This window comes from Mirounga leonina, unplaced genomic scaffold (assembly GCF_011800145.1).
Source record: "Mirounga leonina isolate KUSES-001 unplaced genomic scaffold, KU_Mleo_1.0 Mir_151, whole genome shotgun sequence".
NCBI classification, from domain to species: domain Eukaryota; kingdom Metazoa; phylum Chordata; class Mammalia; order Carnivora; family Phocidae; genus Mirounga; species Mirounga leonina.
In genome coordinates this window covers 65,476,868-65,482,022 of record NW_023270377.1, presented here as the reverse complement: position 1 = coordinate 65,482,022, position 5,155 = coordinate 65,476,868, and the positions used below count along the sequence as shown (strand labels likewise).

The 5,155-nt window shown below is 37.2% G+C and overlaps 1 pseudogene; it reads left to right on the top strand.

Annotated features, from left to right (window-relative positions):
- The first annotated feature begins 1,972 nt into the window (after window positions 1-1,972).
- On the top strand, window positions 1,973-3,627 carry LOC118011658 (annotated as a pseudogene).
- Window positions 3,628-5,155: the final 1,528 nt, after the last annotated feature.

Below are 5,155 nucleotides of genomic sequence, written 5' to 3'. Positions count from 1 at the left end.
AGTCTCCATCTTGATTACTTGAGTAATCAAGTTCATTGCATTAAAAACTATTGAATTTATATATACGGACTATTAATATCAAAACTTCATGTTGTAACAACTTGGAAAGTGCTTTTTTTCACTGAGTCTAGTTTGAGTCCTTTAAGAGTTTGCAGAGATATCTCTATTTTACAGTTCTGCAAATTGAAGCCAATGACTTGCCTGAGGACTCAATACTAGTGAAGTGGCAAAATGAGGAGCAAAAGTTATTTTTTTCTGTTTTATTATTTTTAGTAACATTACAGTTACCTTGCTGCAAGGGGTTAGTCCACAGAAAATTATTATTATATAAATATCATGCTGAATATCCTTTACCATCTCTGAATCCTAGGTCAAAGGTACTGGCTACCTAAACCTGCCTTGTCCCAAAAGACCTACTTTAGTTTGGGGAGACTTTGAGACTGTGAATGTTTCCAGTTTCATCCAAGAAATATGAAGGTCAGAAAGGCAAAAAACAAAAATTTAAAGATGATCAGAAATTCAGATGCATTCTGGAGTGAGCTACCCTTGACCTAAATTAATTACACTCTATATTTCCCTCTACTTACAAGATTAAAAAAAAAAAAAAAAAATTACCTGGGAATATCAAAGGCAGCCAGTCAAGGAAAATAACTCACAAACTATGTATTTGGAATATGGATGGTATGATGGAAAGAGCACACTACTAAAAGTCCAGGTAAAGTAATAGAAATTACTATATCTAGCACATATCAGGTATAGTTTTTTTCATTTTTTGATCATTAATTATTGGCTATTTTAACTATTTTGCACTGGTGACTGTGGTAGAAGTGGAAAAATGTGATAGGAAACAGAAAAGGGTGGAATTATAAACTGATTGTATATATGTGAGTGTATCAACTTTGAGTCCTTTTTATATGTTAATGGAGAAAATAATACTTATTTCATTAACAGACTGAACAGAATGTCTAGCACATCGAGGGTACTCAGGCAGCTTTGACCATACAAGTCTAAGTCTGAATTAAAAAGGTACTCAAAGGTTGATTTTAAAATAGGGTATCCAGGGATGCCTGGGTTGCTCAGTAGGTTAAGCGACTGCCTTGGGCTCAGGTCATGATCCCAGGGTCCTGGAATGGAGTCCTGCATCGCTGCTCCCTGCTCCGCAGGGGGCCTGCTTCTCCCTCTGACATTCCCTCTGCCACTCCCACTGCTTGTGCTCTAAAATCTTTAAAAAAAAAAAAGTACTCCAGAAAAAAGGTAGTAGAAGGAGCTATGCAGATCACTGTTGACTAAAATATTTTCTTCTGGGTATATAGCATTTATCAAACATTATAAGATACTTAGGTAGAAGATTATTTGCATAAGGTGATTTTCTTTGGTGTGTTTTTGTATGATTATGTATTTATAGGAGCTACTGTATAAAAAATTCAGTTAGTATATATTTTCTAGATCTGTATTTACAGTTTTCTGTTGTAATAAATAAGGTGGATAACTTGAGTCAAGAACAAATATTCTCATACAGAGATCTGGGAATGTACTAAGTAAATAATGTATAGTTATCTTTGGAATAAAAACATGAAAATGGAATTAAGATGTTCTTTCTGAGGGTGCGAAGGATTGATATACAACCGTATCAGTTTTAACCTCTGAATTCCCTGACTGCATGGGAACTATTTATGACTGTCAGTGACCTTTTATTTGGAATGTTACTAAAACATAGTTTTATGTCAGGCAAGTATGAGTCTACTTTCTATATATTTTGATTTGGATTAAGTATTGCCTCATAGCTGCAGGCATGATTCTTATGCATGTTATAAATTTTGCAATCTGTCAATGCTGTAGAACAAGATGAGCTATTGCTAACACTATTTCAACACCCAAGAGCTTCCTTCCAATTCTTTCTGAAATATCTCACTTTTTGTTTTTTTATAATGTTAGAGGAAGTTGAGGAATTTAAAAAGTGAGTTGGTAGAACATGCTAATGGTAGTTTTGGAATACAATCCTTCCATTTGTGAGTTCTGTGTTTCAAATGATATTGGCTGTAAAAGTCTAGCAAAAAACCCAGTAAGTTACCTAGTTATTTCAGCATTAGCATGTCGTTAAACTTCCAAGTCAAGGCAATTCAGTGAAGGTAGTCATTTTACAGTTACAGTTTTATTAGTGGGAATTCATAATCCCCATATCTGAAGGAAAGTTTGGAAAATAATTTCATAACTTTTAGTTTCTTCATCAATAAGACAGTAATAAATTGCTTTGATATTCTAGAGTTGGAAAGTTTGAATTATGAATAAGTAGCAAATGATTGTACTGTATAAAAGAGTCTGTCACAGAGAGGAATTATATGATGTTAAATCTGAGAAAGAACCATCCATTACATTTATTGGGAAACAGAGACTTATAAATAGGATTGTCAGGGAGCCTGGGTGGTTCAGTAATTAAGCGCCTGCCTTTGGCTCAGGTTATGGTCCCAGGGATGGAGTCCACATCAGGCTCCCTGCTCTGCGGGGAGCCTGCTTCTCCCTATACCCCTCCCACCCCACTCGTGCTCTCTCTCGCTATCTCTCGCTCTCAAGTAAATAAATAAATCTTTAAAAAAAATAGGATTGTCAGATTTAGTAAATAAAAATACAGGATGCCCAGGGGCAGGACTTTCCCTGGAGTGAGGGTCAGAATCTACAGCCTGGGTCATCCTTCGCGCCTGCACTTGTCTGCAGCTGGGATGCTGCCTCTGCGGCGCTGCATGATGCTCAGGCTGGGCTTGGCTGGGGCTTGACCCCGTGCCAGACACACCCCCACGCCCCGACAGTGCATGCAGACCTTTGGACTATTCTGTGTGTGCGTGGGCCTGGTGCAGCTGCGACGCTCTGCACACCCAGGAGGACAAAACTTTTGTTGAATTACTGAATGATGAAATTAAAGAGGAAAAGAAGATACAGAGCATTAAGTCCCTTCCCAAGATGTCTGGAGGTTAGGAGCTGGAAGTGAATGGGACAGAAGCTGAATTATTGGAGAAAGTTGCCAGAGAAAAGATCACTGCCTCTTTCAACATTCACAAGAGCATCCTGCCAACATTTGATGGGGAGGAGGAGCCCAGGAGATGAGGTTGGGCTAGAAGAGGAGGACAAAAGTGACATTTTCTCTATCAGGAAAATGAACTTTCAGTCCATTGGCGAGTCTGCGTGAAAGGACACTCAACACCAATTCCATGACCTAAGCCTTATATGACCACCTGATGGATTTCTTGGCAGACTGAGGGGTGGATTAACACTTCTGCAGGTGAGTTATTGGAGCTCAGCACAACTCTGGAGCCCCAGGAATACATTACTTTTCTCATAGGTCTCAAAAGTTTTGTCAAGAGCCAGTTTAGAGCACACAAAGACATTGACCATCTTAAATGTATGGCAGGCCTTGCCCAGGGACAGACCGACTCTGAAATCAGTCACACACATGCTTTGAGATGGTTTTCAGCCTAACATCCTGGAAAATAATCCAAACTTAAAAAATTTCCGTTGCCCTCTTATTTACTATTCATTTACTTCTGTACCCATCTGTTATTCTAGATGTTTGTATAACATAGTAATGGACAATAAAATTGGTTTATCTCCTCAAAAAACAAAAAAGCAAAAAAACCAGGATACCAAGTTAAATTTGAGTTTCAGGTAACAGTGAATAATTTTTGGCATAAGTATGTCCCATGCAATATTTAATTATGCAAAATAATTTTTTGTTGTTTATCTGAAAATCAAATTTAACTGGCATCCTGTATTTTTTCTGGCAATCCTACACTAAAGGTGTCATAATTCTTTTCAAAAGGCATATAGCTAACTAAATGCTGAGGCAGGAATAGAATCTGAACAATTAAGGAGTTTACAGACACTCCTACAAAGGATTGTTATATAGTAGCATGTTTTATTTTATTTTTTAAAGATTTTATTTATTTGACAGAGAGCAGGAGAGCACAAGCAGGGGAAGGCTAGAGGGAGAGGGAGAAGTAGGCTCCCTACTGAGCAAGGAGCCCCACGCTAGGCTCAATCCCAGGACCCCAGGACCACAACAGGAGCCAAAGGCAGATGCTTAACTGACCGAGTCACCCAGGTGCCCCTATAGTAGCATGTTTTAGAAAAGAAAATAACTATATTTCATAACCATAATTTCATAAGAAACTGGAAACAATGTAACTTTAAAATGGAAAGCTTTGAATTTATTGACTCTAGTTACCAAGCTCTGAATTACTTTATTCTCTCAGAATTTAAAAAAAGTGCTTACATTTACAAATCAGTTTCTTTTTTAATTTTTTGCTAAAACATAAGAAACTCAATTGATCATCACTGTTAACTAGAGCTGAATAGCAGCTATTCCTCAAAGCATGTTTCTGAAAACTTCTAGTCAATAATTCAAGTCATTTTTAAGTAAAATCTTGGCTAAGAAAAAGTAAGAATTGGATTTAGTATCATCTTATGGCCCTATTTGTACCTAAACATGATGTTTTAGATTATCACTTATTTTATAATGTATTTTTATTACCACAAGTAACCTATATTCACTTTTGTCAGTAACTTAAATGCAAGACTTTGGCACTAACATATTCAGTTACAGAAAGACAGGCAGGGTATATCACTTAGGGGGCTTCCTTGAAACTGAGACCTGGGGGCTCTTGAGTTGGCCTTATCTTATGAGATCACTGTGGCCCAAAGATCTTAAGCTTCTTCATTTCTCCTTGAGTATATTTATCCTTTTCATGTAAATTCTTAATTTAATCATTTTATATAAGTTTTCAAAATTGTCGACATAAAGTTGATAATACCCTAAAAAAGTTGTAATTATTGATGTGTTTTGGAATGTTGGCGAGGTCTGGAGCAGATGGCCAAGAAAGAATTCTTGAGATTTCTTCAGTGCAAAAAGGTGGTTTTATTAAAGCAAAGGGACAGGACCCATGGGCAGAAAGAGCTCCTACCCCAGGATTGTGAGGAGCAACCGATTATATACTTTGGGGTTGGGGGAAGTAAAAAGATAAGGGAAGTTCCAAAAAGGATTTTCATATGCTAAAGAAGACTCCCAGGATACTGGAGGCCTTCTATTGTTAAGTTAAAGTTGTTTTTCCCTCTAGCAAGGCATTAACATTAAGAGTTTTCTGGAGGAACATTATACTCTGCCTGT